This window comes from Hypanus sabinus, chromosome 2 (assembly GCF_030144855.1).
Source record: "Hypanus sabinus isolate sHypSab1 chromosome 2, sHypSab1.hap1, whole genome shotgun sequence".
In the NCBI taxonomy this organism is placed as follows: domain Eukaryota; kingdom Metazoa; phylum Chordata; class Chondrichthyes; order Myliobatiformes; family Dasyatidae; genus Hypanus; species Hypanus sabinus.
This window is the reverse complement of record NC_082707.1, coordinates 49,236,659-49,257,316: the sequence shown is the minus strand read 5'-3', so window position 1 is coordinate 49,257,316 and position 20,658 is coordinate 49,236,659. Positions and strand designations below refer to the sequence as shown.

The 20,658-nt window shown below is 39.7% G+C and overlaps 1 long non-coding RNA gene across 2 annotated transcripts in view; it reads right to left on the bottom strand.

The window, feature by feature from the left end:
• The window catches only part of LOC132378617 (uncharacterized), a 198,843-nt gene that overhangs the window by 10,798 nt on the left and 167,387 nt on the right, over positions 1 to 20,658 (bottom strand). Inside the window, exons 4-6 of one of the 2 annotated variants that reach the window (XR_009507132.1) lie at positions 16,026 to 16,596; positions 14,937 to 15,120; positions 6,353 to 8,334 (exon numbers count right to left, since the gene is read on the bottom strand). This is a non-coding gene — a long non-coding RNA (uncharacterized LOC132378617). Of the gene's footprint in view, positions 1 to 927; positions 1,009 to 1,101; positions 1,135 to 6,352; positions 8,335 to 14,936; positions 15,121 to 16,025; positions 16,597 to 20,658 lie in introns of those variants that run through there. The other variant, XR_009507133.1, reaches the window with a different exon arrangement.

The window sequence follows — 20,658 nt, the reverse complement described above, 5'->3', positions numbered from 1 at the left end:
TCTTTGCTCACTTATTTAAGTGAGCAAGTCTCTGGATGCATTCAAGAGAGAGTTAGATAGAGCTCTTATAGATAGCGGGGTTAAGGGATATGGGGAGAGGGCAGGAATGGGGTACTGATTGTGTATGATCGGCCATGATCACAGTGAATGGCGGTGCTGGCTAGGAGGGCCGAATGGCTTCCTCCTGCACCTACTGTCTATTGTCTATTAACCCATCTAAAACTTTTAGTAGTGTCTCTGTGAACTGTTCACAATTTAATTTCTCGTCTTTCTTTGTCAAGACTTAATGTAGCAACCGTACTTTGTGAGCTATGTTAAAGAAGTGTAATTCTGTTTTTGAGCATGTTACCCATGCCATGGATGGGCACCACAGTAGGGAAGCTCTGGATCTTCCAGAGTCCGGAGTTCACTTCCAGCACCTTTCTGTATGGAGCCTCTGTATGTTCTCCCATAGACTTTTCTCATCTGAGAGATGTAATCAACAGGCATGAAGCAGCACATCCTAATGCCTGCCCGATCATTATTGCGGTATTTAACCAGGCCAGCATTGAAAAAAATTTCTGAATAATTATTACCAACAAATCACTTGAAGTGGCCGAAGAACCAACACACTGGACCACAGTTACACCGCCATTAAGGGTACTTACCATGCTATCCCACACCCACACTTAGGAAAATCTGAACTCCTGGCTGTAGTTCTACTCCCTGACTATAGGCAGAGACGGAAGAATTCAGCACCAGTAGTGAGCACCAAGGAGGTATAGACGAGGGTGGCACAGGAGCGCTTACAGGACTGCTTTGAATCAAATGCACTGGACTATATTCAGGGATTTATCTTTGAGTCTGAAGGAGTATGTCACAGCTGTCACTGACTTCATGAAAACCTATGTGGATGAGTAGGTGCCTACGAAAACGTACTGAACATACCCAAATCAAAAGCCATGGATGTTCCAGGTTTGTAGTCTGCGGAGGGCTAGATATGTGGCATTCCAGTCTGGTGACCCAGGTCTGTACAAAAAAATCAGGTACGACTTGCAGACAGCTATTTCAAGAGCTGAGGAACAATTCTGAATAAGGCTGGAGATGAAATCAGATGCTCACCGTCGCTGTCAACTCTGGCAGTGTTTGTAGGTCCTACAAAGTAAAACCCAACATTATAAATGGCAATGATGCTTCCCTACCAGATGTTCACTTTGAAAGGGAGAATAAAACTGCAGCGATGTGGATCCCTGCAGCACCCCGTGACCCTGTGACCTCTGCCTCAGAGGCCGACATCAGGCTGCCCTTCAAGAAGCTTAACCCTCCCAAGGCGACAGGACCCGATGGTGTACCTGGTAGTGCTCTGAAAACATGGGTCAAACAACTGGCGGGTGTTTTCAAAGACAATTTCAATCTCTCCTTGCTGCAGTCAGAAGTTCCTGCCTGCTTCAAAGGGGCAGCAATTATAACGGTAGCCAAGAAGAGCAGGGCGAGCTGCCCTAAATGACTATTGTCAATTTGCATTTACATCTCTGTGATGAAGTGCTTTGAGAGGTTGGTTATGGCTAGAATTAACTGCTGTCTCAGCAAAGTCCTGGACCTACTACAATTTGCCTATCACCACAATAGATCTACAACAGACTCAATCTCATTGGCTCTTTACACGGTGTTGGATCACCTAGACAATACTAATAGCTATGTCAAGATACTGTTTATTGACTATAGCTCAGCATTTAACACAATCAGTCCTACTGTTCTGATCAAAAAGGTCTGGAACCTGGGCCCCTGTACCCCCTCTGCAACTGGATCCTTGACTTCCTAACCAGTAGACCACAATCTGTGTGGATTGCAACCAGTATCTCCACCTCACTGACATGAACACTGGTGCAACCTAGGAATGTGAGCTTAGCCCACTTCTCTACTCTCTCTACCCCCATGAATGTGTGGCTAGGCACACTTCAAATGCCACCTGTAATGAGAGGGTATACAGGTTCAAGCTATACCAGCTCACTGAGTGGGGTCAGAGCAATACCTTCGGATTCACCAAAAATTCATCAGTCAGACCAAAAAGCTGATTGCGGACTTCAGAAAGGAGAGGAAGAGGAAACACAACCAATCCTCATACAGGAATCAAAAGTTGAGAGAGTGAGCAAATTCAAATTCCTGGGTGTCAACATCTCTGAGGATCTAACCTGGTCCCAACATATCAATGCAGCTAGAAAGAAGCCATGACAGCAGCTATATTTCATCAGGAGATTGAGAAGATTTTGTATGTCTCCAAAAACACTTGTAAGGTTCTACAGTTGTGCTGTGGAGAACATTGTAACTGGCTGCATCACCATCTGGTATGGTGGGGAGGGGTGTGGGTAGTGATGGCTACTGCACAGGATTGTAGTAAGCAGAGAGTTGTGAACTTAGTCAGCTCCATCACAGGCCTGAGCCTCCATAGTATCCAGGACATCTTCAAGGTGATACCTCAAAAAGGGACATCCATCATCAAGGACCCCCATCACCTATATAATGCCTTGTTCTCATTGGTACCATCAGGAATGAGGTACAGAAGTGAAAAGGCACACACCCAGTGATACAAGAACAGCTTCTTTCCCTCTACCATCCAATTTCTGAATGGACATTAAACTCATGAACACTAACTCACAGCTCTTTTTTTTCTATTTTTGCTCTACTTATTTAAGTTAACTAATTCATATGTACACTTAGTATAATTCACTGTTTTTTTCTCCATTATGAGTACTGCAATGTACAGCTGCTACAAAATCAATAAATTTCATGGCATATGCCAGTGATATTAAATCTGTTTCTGATTCTGAAAAACCCATCATCCATTAGTTGTCAAAGTGCACGCCAACCAGACTGCCAAATTATGCCAAATTAGCACCAGTGTGGTTTTATCTTTGAATAATTTATCAAATGATTTAGCCACATAAATATTCTTTCAAAACTAATGCATCAGACATTTGTTAAATGTTTACATAACTGACATACAAGTTGAAATGAATTTTGTGGTATAGATTCAGTGCTTCTGAGTGCATTGAACTAGTAAATAAGAAACAAACTCACGTATATCTCTGGAATATTTTCTTTTATTGGATGCTTTTATCATGAACACTATGCAACTTACTTTGAAATGTTGAAAATATATGTACAATGCCCAACCTAACTGAAAACAAATGGTCAATCAAAGTGTTGGTTCTTGTAGGGAGATATTATAAGGTAGTTTTAATTTTCAAGGTCATTTAGAATTTTTTTTTAAATGGTGATGTATTTTACCTCTTCTTACTTTGCTAAACTTGCCTTTGACCTGCAACAGAACCTCCCCCATCATAGACCTGTGCAACTAATATTGTGAGAGCTGGAGTAGATCCAAAAATCAAAATTTTAACTCAAATGAAAAATCATAGTTGCCAAGCACAATTAACTCATCCATCAGTAAGTTAAATATTTTTTGGCCAAAAGATTATGAGGGATCAGCAAGATGTTCTTTCTTTTTGATCAGAATATTGAGAATTAATGGACAAACAAATGCTAAACAAGTAGATAAATATAACACTGAATTAAGTCAAACAAAATAGCATAGAATCTGCTGAGGTCTGTGTCACCTGCATTGTAAAGAAATAAATAAACTTTGAGTAACAGAAAAACCAAAAATGTTTGTTTCATTTAAATCATTAACAGTTTTGCCTTGAGTTCATTTGCGAGCCTGTAACTACTGTACCAGGCTGTGAAGTCCATCAGCCAGTTCTGGGGTTTAATGGTGGTGGTGGGGAAGTACTGTGCCTTCAACTGGTAATCCGAACTAAAGCTCCACTGAATTTTGGGATAGAAACTCTAGCATTTTCCCTTTTACATAGCCTCAAAATATGAACTTTGATAAGGGTAAATATATCGGTTTATAAATAGTACTCTCAAGACTATATGGCTTAACTGATGTTCTGCACAAAGATCATCCATTCTTTTATAAAGGTGTGTACTATCTGTATTACAGCAAAAACAAAAATGAAAACAAATACCATGAAATAAAACCATGAAGTTAGTGTATACACTTCTGGTCCCAATTTTGGAAAAAAGTTCAAAATTAATTATTAGAGGAGTCACCAGAAGCAGGTTGTGCAACAAAAGGAAAGCAACTTGATGTTGTAGTGTTAAATTTGGCAAAGCTGTGAAGAAAGAAAATGTGTGAGAAATGTAAAGAATATGAAAGCATGTGGGATACTCTAGCTGTCTTGCTCCTGGCAAAGTTCGAGTCTGACTGCTGTTGGCCAGCCATAGTATTATAATAATACTATATTATTTTAATGTCAGTTGGATTTTTCGGCTACGTTTTATGTAAGGTGGAGCAGGGCATGAAATTTTCTTCATTCTGCAGCAGTAATATTCACAGTACACAGAGATCCTACAGACGGTGGAGCAAGAGGTTACATACCAGCAACACATTAGACACTCTTTGATCGATATATCATCACAACCTGATTCATCACACTTCATGGTGAATAAGGACTGGAGACAGTGTGGAACTTGGGCTCCTATTAATGATTGCAAACAATCCAAACCTTAAAAATAGATACTTAAAGGCAGCCAGTAATGGAGCTGTGTCAGAACATAGTTAATTGCAAAACATTCATTTATGCATCCATTAATCTGTTAGATCAACAACAACGAAGATTACCTTTTGCTTTAGTGCACTGATATGGGTCTCTAATGCAATTAAAGTAAGGAAACAAGTTGCAGAAAAGGAATTCCTAAGATAATTACTCACTGTTCCCCAGATGCAGCTTCTCCCAATTACACAGACTGTCCAAACACTGCATTTGATAAAGAATGACTGCAATAATGCCAACTTAATTGTTAACAAAATTTGTTGAATGTATAATGCACTTAATTGTTAATATATATATTTATCAAATGAAGTAGTAACATAATTTGCCATAGAAAAGGTTTCTTACTAATAATTCTTATGGTTAATATTTCAGCATTCATTTACATAACAGTTAAATGCATTCAGAAAATATGAAGTTAGTTAACCATTTATTTTAAAGCAATTCTTTACTGTTGAGGGTAATTATACAGACTGCAAGCTGAACCATTATCATAGCTTGTGGGTGATCAGGATTTCCTAATCTCCTAATCAGGACCAGGTTTATTATCATTGACATATTGTGAAACTTGTACAATACATAAAAGTTGGCATATATGTGGTAGACTGAAGGGCTCATTTCTGTGCTGTTTGATGCTATGATATTTTCTTATAAAACCAAATTACTGTGGCCAAATCACACTTCTCTGGGATGTGGGAGGAAACGAGAGCACATGGAGAAACTCACACTTTCACAGAGTGAACTTACATATTCAACACAGACAGCACCAGTAGTCCCCATTTTAACAAGTCACTGAAACAGTAAGGAAGCAGCACTATTAACCATGCCACTCTGCCATTCATGCCTCACTCTTTTACCATTATCAACAAGGGTACCTTCCTCCCGGTCTTCATTTTCTAGGATTCTCTTAAGAGAAAAATCTGTCAGATTCAGCTTTGAATATGCAATACACAGTGTCTGAGTCCTGACAATTCTTTGGCAAAGACCAATATATCAAGTGGGAATTTTATTTAACTTTAGTACAACATTATTAGCTTTCAAGTAATATGGGACCATTCTATTCTGCTGAACAATTTCTTACAACTCCTTTGCTCAATTATCACATGCATTCATCAGATTTAAATCTAATTTTTTTCAGAAAATTGTTTGCAATTTCGGTTAAGCAATTTCAAAGTGCTTCTCTTTTGAAATAAGTGATTCTGAAGATCCTAAAGTACTTTTACCGCATTCCACATCTAAAAAGTAGTGGAAGCCAAAGTGATGCCAAGAAACACAAAACACAAAATTAGTGTCTTGGCATGAAATATTAATTGTTACTGTCAAAGAAGCGAGAAGACCATTGTTGAATATAATATCAGAGCACAATGTCATAATTGTAACCCAGCTGACTATCTAGTCAAATCACAGACAAGTGTTTTGCACTTAACTACGTGTCAGGAATGACAGCAATTGTTTCACCTCATTTGCAAGTTACTCACAGGTTCTGAAACTGTCAGTTCAAGAAGTTGCCATGCTGTCAGCACACTGGAGGTAAAGTCCTATTGTAGAACTCCACTTCATTTGTCCTGAGTAGGAATTATCTTTCTTCTCTGGAGTTGACCAAAACTACTCATTCCTTTATGCATGAATACTATTTACAACATCCAGTGAATTGTTTCCAGATCTAGAACTGCAGAGAAGCACCTTTATTTAGGATTGATTTGCAAAATACATCTAAAACATTCTATTGTTAGTGAATTATTTTATTAAGGAATCATTTTGCCCTGTGAAGCCTTGAACATAATAAGGACAACATGTGTCACAGACTAATGCTATGCTTCTTGTGCAGTTAGACCAGAATCCAGTTAATTCTGTCTCCTAAGTAATGAACTTCCAGAATCAGAATCGGGTTTATTATCACCAGCATGTAATGTGAAAATTGTTAACTTAGCAGCAGCAGTTCAGTACAATACATAATCTAACAGAGAGAGAGAAAATAATAATAAATAAAATAAAACATAATAATAAATAAACAAGTAAATCAATTTTGTATATTGAATAGATTTTTAAAAATGTGCAAAAACAGAAATAATATATATTTAAAAAAGTGAGGTAGTGTTCAAAGCTTCAATATGCATATAGGAATCAGATGGCAGAGGAGAAGAAGCTGTTCCTGAATTGCTAAGTGTGTGTCTTCAGGCTTCTGTATCGCCTACTTGATGGTAACAGTGAGAAAAGGGCATGCCCTGGGTGCGGGAGGTCCTTAATAATGAATGCTGCCTTTCTGAGACACCGCTCCCTAAAGATGTCCTGGGTATTTTGTAGGCTAGTGCCCACGATGGAACTGACTAGATTTACAACCTTCTGCAGCTTCCTTCAGTCCTGTGCAGTAGCCCCTCCATACCAGACAGTGATGCAGCCTGTTAGAATGTTCTCCACGGTACATCTATAGAAGTTTTTGGATGTATTTGTTGACATGTCAAATCTCTTCAAGCTCCTAAAAAGCAGAGCTGCTGTCTTGTCTTCTTTATGACTACATCGATTATTTTGGGACCAGGTTAGATCCTCAGAGATCTTGACACCAAGGAACTTGAAGCTGCTCACTCTCTCCACTTCTGATCACTCTATGAGGATTGGTATGTGTTCCTTCATCTTACCCTTCCTGAAGTCCACAATTAGCTCTTTCGTCTTACTGACACTGAGTACCAGGGTGTTGCTGTTGCACCATTCCACTAGTTGTCATATCTCACTCCTGTATGCCCTCTCGTTACCACCTGAGATCTTACCAACAATGGTTGTATCAGTTGTATTCTTTATATTCATATGTACTGTGAGTTACTAATAAAGAACCATGTTCTGGAAGAAATAGAATTTTTATTTAACAACAACCACACGTGTTTACAATACCATGTTTTCTGTTTTCTTGATCTTTCTATCATTTTTGCGCATGCTCAGAACTCTCTCCAATCACATTCTTACACGTCATATCACCACATCTTCCTGTCCTTAAAAAGAAAAACAATTAACAACATTGACCAAAGCAAATGCATTATTTAACAGGTCTCTATCAGTCTCTCTGGGCGTTTATGAACATGAGTAGACCTTCTAAGTGGTTCACACAGTTCTTGTGTCTCATTGTTATTTTCATGTTTTGTCTGGTCTGCATCAGTTAACTGAAACTCTGAAAATTGGCTCTTTCTTGAGGTCTTTGCAATTTCTTCTTAACACTGCTCCTTCTTCTGTTTGGATCATGTATGATCTGGGATGTACTTCTTCAACTACTGTAGCTTTCTATGTCCATGTGTTCATTTTGTCTTCTAACCTTACTTCATCTCCTTGGTGCACTTCCGGTAACAGACGAGAACATCTGTCAAAGTATATTTTCTGCTTTGCTTTGTGTTCATCTTTCCATCTTTTCACTTGTTCAACCCTCTGTTCTCAGAAGGCTCTCATCTATTGGCAGATTGGATCTCAAACAGCGTCCCATCAAGAGCTGAGCAGGTGAATATCTGCATTCAAGTGTAGTACTGTGATAGGCTAACAAAGCTTTATCAAAATCACCTCCATTATCTTTTGCTTTGTGTATCCGTTTCTTGTTAATTCCTACTGACTTCTCAGCTAATCCATTGGACTGAGGGAAAAATGGACTAGATGTTGTATGAACAAAGCCCCATTCCTGAGCAAAGAGCCTCATGCATTCACCATTGAATTGTGGATGATTGTCTCTGAAAACTTCATCAGGTACACCATGTCTGGAAAAAAACTGATTTCATGCATGTAATTACATTCTCTGCTGTTCTTCTGCTCAAACCACACACTTCAGGATACGATGAGTAGTAATTTGTTATTAGTGGATAATCTTTGTTGTCAGTTACAAAAAGATCAATGCCTACCTTTTGATAAGGTCTCTGAGGATTAGGATGTGGATGCAATGGCTCCTTAGGGTTGCTAGGTTGGTATTTAAGGCATATTTGACAAGAAGACACCAATTCTGCAATTTCTTGATCCATCCCTGGGCCAAAACGTCACTTCCTGCACCCTTCTCTTACACTTTTCAATACCTAGATGGCCTTCATGAATTTTCCCAAGCATTTCTTTTTGGAGAATTTTAGGAATCACAATTCTACTACCTTTGTACAATATCCCATCCACAACAGAAAGTTTTGATCTGTGGTTCCAATATTCTTATACTTCTGAGGTAAAGTCATGCCTATTATCTGGCCATCCATCTATCACCACTTGTATTACCTGACTGAGAATTTTGTCCTTCTCTGTCTCAGTATTACGGTTGAACAAAGGGAACTATGGAGATATGAGGGAGGAGCTGGCCAAAGTTCAATGGAACAATACCCTAGCAGGGAAGACAGTGGAACAACAATGGCAGGTATTTCTGGGAATGATGCAGAAGGTGCAGGATCGGTTCATTCCAAGGAGGAAGAAAGATCCTAAGGGGAGTAAGGGGCGGCCGTGGCTGACGAGGGAATAAAAGGCAGTATAAAAATAAAAGAGAAGAAGTATAACATAGCAAAGATGAGCGGGAGACTGGAGGACTGGGAAGCTTTTAAAGAACAACAGAAGATAACAAAAAAGGCAATAAGCCAAGAAAAAATGAGGTACAAAGGTAAACTAGCCAAGAATATAAAGGAGGATAGTAAAAGCTTCTTTAGGTATGTGAATAGCAAAAAAATAGTTAAGACCAAAATTGGGCCATTGAAGACAGAAACAGGTGAATTTATTATGGGGAACAAGGAAATGGCAGATGAGTTGAACAGGACCTTTGGATCTGTCTTCACTAGGGAAGACACAAACAATTTCCCAGATGTAATAGTGGCCAAAGGAACTAGGGTAAAGGATGAACTGAATGAAATCTATATTAGGCAAGAAACAGTTTTGGATAGACAGTTGAGTCTGAAGGCTGATAAGTCCCCGGGACCTGATGGTCTGCATCCCAGGGTACTTAAAGAGGTGGCTCTAGAAATCGTGGATGCATTGGTAATCATTTTCCAATGTTCTATAGATTCAGGAACAGTTCCTGCTGATTGGAGGGTGGTTAATGTTGTCCCACTTTTCAAGAAAGGAGGGAGAGAGAAAACAGGGAATTATAGACCAGTTAGCCTGACGTCAATGGTCGGAAAGATGCTGGAGTCAATTATAAAAGAGGAAATTACGATTTTGGATAGCAGTAGAAGGATCAGTCCAAGTCAGCATGGATTTATGAAGGGAAAATCATGCTTGACTAATCTTCTGGAGTTTTTTGAGGATGTAACTATGAAAATGGACAAGGGAGAGCCAGTGGTTGTGGTGTACCTGGACTTCCAGAAAGCTTTTGATAAAGTCCCACATAGGAGATTAGTGGGCAAAATTAGGGCACATGGTATTGGGGGCAGAGTACTGACATGGATTGAAAATTGGCTGGCTGACAGGAAACAAAGAGTAGTGATTAACGGGTCCCTTTCGGAATGGCAGGCTGTGACCAGTGAGGTACCGCAAGTTTCGGTGCTGGGACCACAGCTGTTTACAATATATATTAATGATTTAGATGAAGGGATTAAAAGTAACATTAGCAAATTTGCTGATGACACAAAGCTGTGTGGCAGTGTGAAATGTCAGGAGGATGTTATGAGAATGCAGGGTGACTTGGACAGGTTGGGTGAGTGGGAAAATGTATGGCAGATGCAGTTTAATGTGGATAAATGTGAGGTTATCCACTTTGGTGGCAAGAACAGGAAGGCAGATTACTATCTAAATGGAGTCAAGTTAGGAAAAGGGGAAGTACAACGAGATCTAGGTGTTCTTATACATCAGTCAATGAAAGCAAGCATGCAGGTACAGCAGGCAGTGAAGAAAGCTAATGGCATGCTGGCCTTTATAACAAGAGGAATTGAGTATAGGAGTAAAGAGATCCTTCTGCAGCTGTACAGGGCCCTGGTGAGACCCCACCTGGAGTATTGTATGCAGTTTTCGTCTCCAAATTTGAGGAAGGATATTCTTGCTATTGAGGGAGTGCAGCATAGGTTCACAAGGTTAATTCCTGAAATGGCGGGACTGTTATTTGTTGAAAGTTTGGAGCGACTGGGCTTGTATACACTGGAATTTAAAAGGATGAGAGGGGATCTGATTGAAACATATAAGATTATTAAGGGATTGGACACTCTGGAGGCAGGAAGCATGTTCCCGCTGATGGGTGAGTCCAGAACTAGAGACCACAGTTTAAGAATAAGGGTAGGCCATTTAGAGCAGAGATGTGGAAAACTTTTTCACCCAGAGAGTGGTGGATATGTGGAATGCTCTGCCTCAGAAGACAGTGGAGGCCAAGTTTCTGGATGTGTTCAAGAGAGAGTTAGATAGAGCTCCTATAGATAGCGGGGTCAAGGGATATGGGGAGAGGGCAGGAACGGGATACTGTTTGTGTATGATCAGCCATGATCACAGTGAATGGCGGTGCTGGCTAGAAGGGCCGAATGGCCTACTCCTGCGCCTACTGACTATTGTCAAGACGCAGCAGTTCCAACTTTTTGGGAGCAACAGGTACAGTCTCTATGATCATATCAACGAATGCATGAACATCAACAGCATCCCTGTGACTGTCTTTTGTTGTTGGATCCACAGCTCTGGAAAGTGTGTCAGCCGTGTACATAAATTTTCCAGGTGTGTATGACACATTCAATGCATATCTTTGCAATTTGATCATCATTTGTTGAATTTACAAAGGACAGCTGCTTTAAGGTTTGTGAAACAATGCAATCAGAAGCTTATGATCAGTTTCAACATCAATAGATTGCCCTGACACAAACTGATGTAATCTCTCACAAGCAATCATAATGCTGAGCAATTCTTTTTCAATTTGGGCATACCTTGTTTCTGGATCAGATAATGAACGAGATTCATATGCCACTGGGTAGCCATTCCTTATTATGTTTCTGGAGTAATGCTGCCCCTAATTAGCATGGTGCCTACTCAACAAGATCAATGAGCAGATGGAAGAAGTCCCCATCAATTCAAATAAGTGGTAGAATAGCAGAGGACCATGTCCAGACATGATTTACCCACTTCAAGAACTTGCTGGGAAGCCCTCCAATGATCACGAAAGAAGAAGAGGGCATACCCACAATACTAACTCAAGTCGACATCAATGACAGCTCATTCCCCATTGAGGAACTGAAGAAGACCAAATATACACTCAAACAGGACAGGAGCGCTGGACTAGATGGGACACCACCAGACGTCCTGAAGACCTGCGACCTGGATGACACCTTGCTGGACATATGTAATACGGCACTGATGAAAGGTGACAAACCAGAGCAGTGGTCACTCTTAAACATTATCCCTGTCCCCATGTCTGGATCCCTCAAGAAGGCAGCTTGACCTGCATCTTAGCAAAGCTATACAATTGGATGATCTTGAACAGGATTCGCACCGCCATTGACCCTAAGCTGAGATTCAATCAGAATGGTTTTCGGCAGAAGCACACACCAGTAATGCAAATGCTTTCTCTCCGCAGAATCATTGAGGAAGTCAAGAAGTACATCTGACCAGCTATGCTTACTTTCATCGATTTTCGCAAAGCGTTTTGACTCCATTCACCGAGGTAAAATGCTGAAGATCCTGAAAGCTTATGGAGTGCCAGACCATCTACTGAGAGCAATAGAGTCCAGCTATACCAAGACCATGGCGAAAGTTGTATCACCAGATGGAGAAGCAGCAGAGTTTGAGGTCCTAGCTGGTGTGCTGCAAGAAGACATTCTGGCATCCTACATCTTTATAATCGTTCTTGATTATGCTCTACGTCAAGCTACCGAAGATCATGACAAGCTTAGTTTTACCATAAAATGAGGAAGAACCAAAGGGTCGGACCAGTTACGCTCACAGATCTCGATTTTTCAGATGACAAAGTCCTGCTCTCTGACTAGATGGAGGAAGCACAGCAGCTACTGACAAAAATGGAAATTGAGTGCAATAAAGTTGGATTTCACCTAAATGCTAAAAGGACAGAGTACATGGCATTCAACTCTGACAAAGGTATTCTCAAGACTGTAAAGAATGATACCATTCAGAAAGTCTCAGACTTCAAGTACCTCAGGTCAAGAATGATGAGTTTGGAGAAGGACATAAAGGTAAGGAAGACGCTGGTGTGGAGGGCTATGAACGACATGAAAGAAATCGGATGATTGAACCTGACAAGAGGGCTCAAAAAGAGGATCTTCATAGCAGTCATAGAGTCCATTCTCACGTATGGATGACAGACATGACATGGACACTCACCAAGACCATGCGAAAGTCTGAATACACTATACACAAATGCTCCGGATGGCTCTCGACGTGAGTTGGTAACAGCACATGACGAACGTTGAGCTCTGTGACGACCTACCAATGCTCAGTACTAAAATCAAGGTGAGAAGACTACAACTAGTGGGGCACTGTCTATGCCACCCTGAGCTACCTGCCAGCCTACTCATCACATGGGAGCCCAAGCATGGGAGGATGAACCCTGGCAGCCTCCCAAGGCTATGGTCAACACGCTCCTAGAAGATAGCGGAGAGGCTAATGTAGATGTACTGAACACACTGATGAGTGAGAGGGAGGAGTGGAGAGTCTGTCAATGTGCCCAATGCCAGCCTGCTAGGCCTCAGTCAACGTAGTAGTAGTAGTACTGCCTCTAAGCCTGCTTGAGATACATCACATGAGATTTTGATGAGTCTCTCAGCATCATAGTATTTCAACATTGGTTCGTTAGTGAGCTCATTCTTGAGATTTTGCCACGTCTTCTCCTGTTTATGATTCCAGCTCCATTTGTTTTTCTTTTCTGTTAGCTGCCTCAATGGAGTAAGCTGTTCCGGAATATTGGGTGTGAATTTTCCCATGTAGTTGATAGCAATGATAGGATTGGGCCGAGCCAGCATGGATTTACCAAGGGTAAATCATGCTTGACTAATCTGTTGGATTTTTTCGAGGATGTAACCAGGAAGTTAGACAGGGAAGATCCAGTGGATGTAGTGTACCTCGATTTTCAGAAGATATTTGATAAGGTCCCACATAGGAGATTGGTGGGTAAAATCAAAGCTCATGGCATTGGGGGGAAGACATTGACATGGATAGAAAACTGGTTAGCAGATAGAAAGCAAAGGGTAGTGGTGAATGGGTGTTTCTCGGAATGGCAGGTGGTGACTAGTTGGGTGCCACAGGGCTCGGTATTGGGACCACAGCTGTTTATGATTTACATCAACGATTTAGATGAAGGCATTGAGAATAACATCAGCAAATTTGCTGATGATACTAAGCTGGGTGGCAGTGTGACATGTGATGAGGATGTTAGGAGAATTCAGGGTGACTTGGATAGGCTGGGTGAGTGGGCAGATACTTGGCAGATGATGTTTAATGTGACTAAGTGTGAGGTTTTCCACTTTGGGAGTAAGAACAGGAAGGCAGATTATTACCTGAACAGTGTAGAGTTAGGTAAGGGAGAAATACAAAGAAATCTAGGAGTCCTTGTTCATCAGTCACTGAAGATAAATAAGCAAGTGCAGCAGGCAGTGAAGAAGGCTAATGGAATGTTGGCCTTTATTACAAAGGGAATTGAGTACAAGAGCAAGGAAATCCTCTTGCATTTGTATGGGGCCCTGTGAGACCACACCTAGAGTATTGTATACAATTTTGGTCTCCAGGGTTAAGGAAGGACATCCTGGCTGTAGAGGAAGTGCAGCGTAGATTTACGAGGTTAATTCCTGGGATGTCTGGACTGTCTTATGCAGAGAGGTTAGAGAGACTGGGCTTGTACATGCTGAAATTAAGGAGATTGAGAGGGGATCTGATTGAAACATATGAGATTATTAAGGGATTGGACAAGATAGAGGCAGGAAATATGTTCCAGATGCTGGGAGAGTCCAGTATCAGAGGGCATGGTTTGAGAATAAGGGGTAGGTCATTTAGGACAGAGTTAAGGAAAAAATTCTTCTCCCAGAGAGTTGTGGGGGTCTGGAATGCACTGCCTTGGAAGGTAGTGGAGGCCAATTCTCTGGATGCTTTCAAGAAGGAGCTAGATAGATATCTTATGGATAGGGGAATCAGGAGATATGGGGACAAGGCAGGAACCGGGTATTGATAGTAGATGATCAGCCATGATCTCAGAATGGCGATGCAGGCTCAAGGGGCCGAATGGTCTACTTCTGCACCTATTGTCTATTGTCTATTGTTGACCATTCCCATGAACCTTTGAACATCCTTTTTACATTATGGTCTTGGCATGTTTTCAATGGCAGAAACCTTCAATGGATCAGGACGCATACCCTCATTGCTGATGATATCACCCACAAAGGTAAGTTCAGTCACTCCTAGCTGACATTTGTCTTTATTCAACTTCAGGTTTACCTTGCGTATTGCCTCAAAGGCTTGTCTGAGTCTGGCAGCATGCTCTTGTTTAGATGATCCCCAAACAATAATATCATCCATGGAAGTATTCATGCCCTCAATGCGCTCATATAGCATGCAAGTGGTTTTATGGTACACTTCAGGAGCTGATGCAATTCCAAACAGAAGCTGATGAAAACGGTATCTGGCAGAAGAATTGTTAAAGTTACACAACTTTGAACTCAGTTCATCTGGTTTAAGTTGCCAGAATCCAGAGGATGTATCTAACTTACTAAAGTACTTTGCATTAGCAAATTGTGATATAATTTCTTTGCAAGTAGGAAATTTGAAATGCTTCCTTTTAATGGCTCAATTCAAGTCACTTGAATCTAAGCAAATCCTTAGTTTTCTATTTTTCTTTTCAACAAAGACAAGCGAATTGACCCATTAGATCGGTTCATCAATTTTTTTTTATGACTCCTAGCCATTCCATTCTGTTGAGCTCTGCTTTCAGTTGATGACATACTGCAAAAGGCACTTTTCTATATAGATGTACTATGGGTGGGCCTGTTTTGTCAGTTTTAATCGTGTGCTCTCCTGTAAGACAACCAAGTCCTTTGAACAAGTCCTCATACTCTTTCATCAAGTCACTGTATTCTGACTCTTTGTCACTGTCCAAGACTAAGACTCTTTTCACCAAATTCAGTCTCTCACAGACAGATAAAACCAGTATTGACTGTACCTTCCTTGGCACCACCACAAATGAAAGTGTGCGCACAATATTTTTGTGTGATACTTTTGCCACACATGTTCCTTTAATGTCTGCACCTGAATACCCAGTCACTTTTATATTTGTCTTATGTAACTTTGGTCTTGGCTTTAATGCATTATACTCAGATTCTGCAAGAACATTTACTTCTGCTCCAGTACCAAGTTTAAACAGAATATTGTTTTGGTTCACTTGCAATGGAATAGTCCAGTCATTCTTACTTTGTTTATTTTCCCAAAACACATCTATATAGTACTCCTCAAGTTAATTTTCAAGCACTGCATTTACTTGTTTTATTTTCTTTCTACTTCTGCAACAATGTGAAAAATGATTAGTCTTACCGCAGTCGTTGTACATTTTCCCATACACTGGACACTGTTTTGGCCGGTGCTGCCACCCACAGCGATCATATAGCTTTTTCCTCTCAGATGACGTCTTGCTCGCTGTTGGTTTTGTTTAGCCCTTTAGCCTGTGACGTCACTGTTTCCGAAGCATCATGCTTCCTTATACAAAATTATTCAAATTTGTCTATTATCGATTCCAATTTTAAATTATCTCTATCTTCGAAAATAAAATGATTATATACCTCAATTGCGTCGTCATCTATTAAGTGGCGTAGAAGCACAGCTTTCATTTTTTCTGGTTTTCTATCCGCTTCGATTGCTAATAAATGCAATTCAAAATGCTGCTTAAATTTTCTCCAGTTCTCAGCTGCGTTCCCAGACAATTGAAGTGTCGATGGAGGCTGTAAACCTTCCATTTGGAAAACTGTTAGCAACACCAAACCAATTCAAACTCTTTTTTCAGAAAATTATCTTCGATTCTCCCATGTTAGGAAACATATTATTCTTCCAGACCGACCTCTGACACCATGTTGTGTTCTTTATATTCATACTAATAAAGAACCATGTTCTGGAAGAAATAGAACTTTTATTTAACAACAACCACACGTGCTTACAATACCATATTTTTTTGATCTTTCTATCATTTCTGCGCATGCTCAGAACTCTCTCCAATCACCTTCTTACATGTCATATCACCACAGTTTCATCAGCAAGTTTGTAGATGGTATTTGAGCTATGCCTAGCCACACAGTCATGTGTATACAGAAAGTAGAGCAGTGGGCTAAGCACACACCAATTAGGAGTTGTTACTAATAGCTCACGATGCCACAGTGATCATCCAACTTGTATTATTCAAAACTTCATATAACAATTACTCCTCAAGTTGAATAATGAGGCATAAAACACACAAATGCACTATTAGTTTTTATAAGATCATTTTGCATTAATGTTAAGGTATTTCAAAAAGAAATACTATATCTTTTGGAAGAAATATAATAAGAGTATAATAAGAGTTTCTTTGCTATCATTTTTGAAGACAGGAAAATTGGGGTGGAAGTTATCAATGTATTATAAATCCTATCAGATGATAATGCTGTTCTTATCTAAATTAAAGATCAGTAAATATATAAATTGCATGAGAAAATGTATCTGAGCTTCAGCATTATTTTAATTTTGAAATGCCTCCTGCATATACCATCAAAATAAAGGAATAAATATCTGAATATTAGTTCCAGGTGATGTGTTATTTTAATGAATGTGCTCCATTATTTTGCCAAAATGAGTGAGAAAAATTAATATTATTTAAATAAACCTTACAATCATTTTTATTATAACTTATTCTAACTTGCCTGGTGATCAATAATGAATTGAGCCTTTATATATTGTTGCAATAGAAAGGGGGAGGTTAGAAACATAGAAAACCAACAGCACAATACAGGCCCTTCCGCCCACAAAGCTGTGCCAAACATATCCTTGCCTTAGAAATTACCTAGGGTTACCTATAACCCTCTATTTTTCTAAGCTCCATGTACCTGTCCAGAAGTCTCTTAAAAGACCCTCTTGTATCCGTCTCCCCCACAGTCGTCAGCAGTTCATTCCACGCACTCACCGCTCTCTGCATGTACTCTTGATCCTGTGGTCCCATCTACCAGTGGCAACTTTATGTCCCTTTACTTATGAAGAACACCTGCCTTAAAAATTAATTCAAAGACTACTTCCACTGAACTTTTGAGGCAAAAAATTCAAAAGACTCAACTGTAATTTTCACCATATCTTAGTTTTATATGGGGAAATCATTATTTATAAACAACTTTCTAGTTCTAGATCCTTCCACAAGAAACATCCGCTCCACATACACTGTCAAGACAACTCTAAATCTTGTATTTGCAGATTTAAGCATCATGGGACAAACAGCCTCTTTCTGTGCTGCACAAGTTGCCAAGTTTTCTTTTCTCAGATAAATAATGATAAGAAATAAATACTGGTTATATCACCAAAACTGGCATACTGTTAATTAAATCCAACATCTTAAATTAAATAATGACGTAAGACCACAACCTTCTGCGAAAAGCTGTACTGAAGATTCAGGAATATAACTCAAATTAAATGTTAAGAACTCTTGATGATGATGATGAACTTGAGACGTGTATTTTTGTGGATTTCAAATACTGCTATGCTTAAATTTATTAAATGGCAGCCACAAATCAATTAGCCAATGTCATGATGCATCCTATAATCCAGTAACATATGCACAGATGTCATGTTATCAATGCAAACAATCTTAAGTATTTAATCATCATAAAATCCCAGACAGTCAGTTTCATTATCTTGCTATTCTCTCTCCAGAAAAAATGATTTAATTAATTTCAACAATTTGCTAACTGGACACACTCAAATAGATAAAGGATTTGAGTTGTAAAAACTTTTTGATGGTGAATCTGTAGGTCGTAGTATCATGAATGAAGATATCCAGGATGGATTAGGAACCTATTGGGTTTATCCTAATCACTATTCCTGAACCCGGTAGTGTAGGACCAAAGGTTTCTGTATCTCCTGCCAGATGGTAGTATCAAGAAGAGGGCATGGCCTGGATAGTGGGGGTCCTTGATCATGGATGATGCTTTCTTGTGGTAGTGCTTCATGTAAATGTACTCAATGGAGTAGAGTGCTTTGCCTATGATGGACTAGACTGTATCTGCCTCTTTTTGTAGCCTTTTCAGTTCCTGGGCTTGGGTGTTTCCATTCTTGACCATGATGCAGCTTGTTAGGATACTCTCCACCGTGCATATATACTGAATCTAAACAAACTTCTAAGAGAGTAGAGGTACTATTATGCCTTCTTTGCTTTGACACACGCTAGCCCCAGGACAGCCCCCAAGGACCGTAAAGCTTCTAACCCTTTCCATCTTTATTCCCCTCATGAAGCTGTTGTTTCTTTGGCTGTTTGGGCTTTGCTAATAATGGGGGAGAGGTTGCTGTTATGGCACCAGTCAACCAAATTTTCAATCTCCCTCATATACCAATCTACCACCATCTTTCATTTAGCCAACAACAGTGAACTCATAAAGACATTACTTAGCTGTACTTAGCCACACAATCTTAAGAATGTGGCCATTGAAAGGGGCATGAAAACTGGACACCTCATTATGTGTGAAGAGTGAACTATATTTAATGGGTTATAGATGGTTACAAGTCTAGGCCTATTGAAAGAAGCAAGAAAGAGAGAATTAAGAATGGGAGTCGTGAAACAGGATTGTTAATTCATAGCTTGGTTCAGTAAAAATGTGCATTGTGGCAAGGATTAGATTATCATTCAAAAGGGACGAGGTAGTTGTTTGAAAAAGGAGGACATCAAATTATCTGGGAAAAATGGGCTATGAAGGTTGAACACAAGCATCAGCACAGGAATTGACAACTGATTTGCTTCATATTTCTGTCATACATGAATATTTTTCATTATAAGATTACAGCTCGAGGAGCAGTTCAGAAATAGTGTTGCTGAACCAACCTCCAAATAATGTGCTAGCTGTGAAGGTCAGCATTGTATGAGCCAATTTAATAACTGTGAACTTGACTTTTATGGCTAATTTACCTGGATGCTAAAATTACATTATACTCCATACTTTGTGGTCCAATTTTAAAATAATTATTTTAAGTTAGTACGCTTGGAACCAAAGTCGATGACTTCATCCTTACCCACCTGTCCTTCAAAAATATGTTCCTACGCAACTTCATGCTTCCATATCTGTAACTTTCTGTGCCTTCCAATAAATGCAAGTTGTAAGCTTGCGTAAACAATTATATTCCTTTATACAAGTTATAGATTTTGGATAGGAAAAAGAAACTAATGCTCCAGTTGAGATGGTGACATATTTTGAACACATTTCAAAATTCAAAGAACATTTATTAGCAGGAACATATCAGTCACCATATACAATCCTGAGATTAATTTTCTTATGGACATACTCAATAAATCTATACAGAAATAACCACAAGAGAATCAATGAAAGATTGAACAACTAGGGGATTGAATCAGAGAGCGGAAGTCAACAAACTGTGCAAATACAAAAAGAAAGAAATAATAATAATGCATAAATAAGCAATAGATATTGAGAACATTAGACGAAGAGTTCTTGAAAGTGAATCCATAGTTTGTGGGAATATTTCAATGATGAGACAAGTGAAGTTGAGTGAAGTTATCCCCTTTGGTTCAAGAGCCTGATGGTTGAGGGGTAGTAACTGTTCCTGAATCTGGTTGTGTGAGTCCTGAAGCTCCTGTACGTTCTTCCTTATGGCAGGAGCAAAAAGAGAGCATGCCCTAGGTGGTGTGGGTCCCTGATATTGGATGCTTCTTTCCTGCAATATTATTTCATGTAGATGTGCTCAGTGGTGGAGAGGGACTAAGGCCTGCGATGGGCTAAGCCATGTGCATTACTTTTTGTAGGATTGTCTGTTCAAGGGTGTTGACGTCTCCAGGCTACGATTTAGGCTCATGGGCCTCTGGGTTCCTTCTCCTGAGAACAATAATCAGCTCCTGAATCTTCCAAGTTCTTTCAAGTTTTGATGATCAAAGCAAGCCAAAAAGGCATTGAGCCCACCTGGGAGCAAAGTCTTGTTTGTATAAAGTCTG